Genomic DNA, 2732 nt, shown 5'->3' with positions numbered 1-2732 from the left:
AAGCAGCCGAGAGGTGGCCAACGTGTTCCTGTCGTGACTTGACAGTTTTTAAGAGTAGGCATGCAAATCGTGTTTTTATAGAGTTTATGATAACTCATAACTCTTTTATCTGCAGAGCACTACTGTTATCTATCATGTAAGCCCCACGTTTAAAAATATCCTCAGAGAGCCTAAATTCTTACACATTTCATCAAGTTGCACTGATCTTCAATTTACAGTCCTCTGAAATAATTTGAGAGAAGTGAAGGCAATCAAAATCTTTGACGAAGTGGGGTTTTTTGGTTTTGTTTTTGTTTTATTTTTAGGGCTGCACTAGCGACAAATAGAGGTTCCCAGGCTAGGGGTTTAATCAGAGCTACAGCTGCCAGCCTACACCAGAGCCACAGTCACGCCAGATCCAAGCCACATCTGCTACCTACACTGCAGCTCACGGCAATGCTGGATCCCTAACCCACTGAGCAAAGCCAGGGATCGAACCCGCAACCTCATGGTTCCTAGTCGGATTCATGTCCACTGCGCCACAACGGAAACTCTTAAAGAAGTGTTTTTAAAATGCCACTATTACTTGTCTGAAGGAGCAAGAGCTGAAGCACCTGTTGAGACTCACTCTAAGTAAACTCGTGGTCACTAATGGGGATAGACCCACTGAAGATGTTGAAAGGTACACCAACAATAAGTGTTACGTGCTTTATCTTTTGATTTCGAGGCGGAAAGGCAGATTTTTAGTGCATTAACCTTCAGCCATATTCTCACATGCAGGTGAAGTCATTAAAGAATTTCACATGCGGGAGATAGTAAGAAACTATGGTTCCTTAGTTTTGAACTAGGAAGAAAATTCTATTACTCTGTAATAGAATGTTTCCTGGTTCAATGTTGACAAATGTTGTGTTCACAATGTGGTAGAAATTAAAGTCCCATTTCACCTTTACCTGTTCAGTGATGGCGATAGCTGTCTTTTATTGAGCATCTTACACCGCTAGGTGCTGTCCGTGTAAGGTCCCTAATTCTCACCTCGACTCCAGAAGCAGGTGTTGTTATCCCAGCTTACACATTAGGAAACTGAGGATCAGAGAAGTTAAGAAACTTACCTAATGTCACAGAGGAAATAGCAGAGGCAGGATTGGAGTTTGGGTGTATTTCAAACCTAGATGGACCTGTTTCTAAATACCACATTCTTTTCTCTATCTGCACTGAGTTTTAATTATTTAAAACTCTAGAAACACGAACAAAGGCTAATTCAAACTTAGCCAAGCAGATGGGAATCAAACAAAACAAGTATGCATACTCTAGTTAAAAGAGTGTCCAAACAAATGAACAGTCGCTGTCAGATTTTAAATTATCTCAACCCAATTCTAAAATATTACCCTATAGAGAGCTGCACTTGGCCTAGTTATGGATCACCCCCATTCCCCAACAGGGGTGCCCAAGTGGGTAAGAGAATTGCCGAGATATGTATTCCCTCTGCCCTGGGGGCTTCCGGGGGGTGGGGGGGGCACAGGAAGGCCATCCCCAGGCATGTCCTCCTGGCCAGGAATGGCTGGTAGATTTACCCTAGCCAGTCATACAGATACCATCTCTTTTAATGTCTGCCAGCCCTTGAAAAAAGTCGGGAAGCACTAGGCTAAAGAGTGCTGATGCAGGAAACAATACAAGTAATTTTGACATAGGTGTGAGAACTGATCTCCGCTCCCAACATCACCACCCACTGTAATGATTTATAACCCTCAAGCCAGTTGATTTTTAGTGTATTTTTGATTTGGCTTGAAAGGAACTCTCTGGTATTATTAAGACACATAGCATCAGGAAGAGAGATTCCAAAGCAGTGTGCTGTAGACAGTAGAGAGAAATCATGCGCCCCACTCTGCATTCACGTATAACACTATTCTGTCCTGGTCACTTTGAATTGTGCAGATAAGAAGATCAATACAAAAAAACAATTTGCATTCAAGATTGTTATAGTTCTCGCCGAGAGAAAAACCAAATACCTTGGAGATGAGGAATAGTCATTAAGGTGTACTAAAGTAGAGACCGACTTACTACTAATGCTGAGTGAAGAAAAAGAGTGGAATTTTTGACTTCTGGCTGTGATCAGTTGTAGTGATTTTCAGAACGTATATGAATATATTCAGCATTACTTAATAGCGGAATGATATTCAGGAAAACATCCATTGGAATTTTCATTCAGATGCTCTGTGTACTTGTAAAACTTTGCATTCGTTAACTTGTCTGCTCTATTTAGATTTGTTTTGAAAGTTTGTTTAGATAAATATTTTTACAAAAAACACAGAACACTCTGTGGCAGAGTATTATTTATTGACCGTAATTCATGAAATAATCTATTTTTACTCCTCTGAGAAATACTTGTTTTTGATACATCTCCATTAAGTGCTTTTGTCATGCGAGGATATTTCGATGTTTTTATAAAACTGATTGTTAAGGTAACAGGTATAGTATTTTAGGACACTTTACGGGCAGCCTTTGCTTTTTCATGGGAACCTAGACCTGAAAAATTCCCTGGGAAGCAGAAAAAGAACCAACAGTCCCTTCTACCTGCCATCTCTTTTGCGTAACAGCATCGCTCCTCATTTCCACCACCAGATGGTATTTTTCTATAAACTGAAATGTTAACTTTGCCTCTTCTGCCCCTCCCTCCCCTGCATGGAGAGCTGTTCTGCCAAGAGCAGGCTTGGGGGTAGGAGAGGACCAAGACAGAATCCCAGAAGATGGGGCAG

Source organism: Sus scrofa, chromosome 8 (assembly GCF_054392235.1).
Source record: "Sus scrofa isolate SSC_HxYL_T2T_F1_AM1 chromosome 8, Sscrofa_HxYL_maternal_Yorkshire_Landrace_v2.0, whole genome shotgun sequence".
Classification (NCBI taxonomy): domain Eukaryota; kingdom Metazoa; phylum Chordata; class Mammalia; order Artiodactyla; family Suidae; genus Sus; species Sus scrofa.
This window is presented reverse-complemented; position numbering follows the sequence as displayed.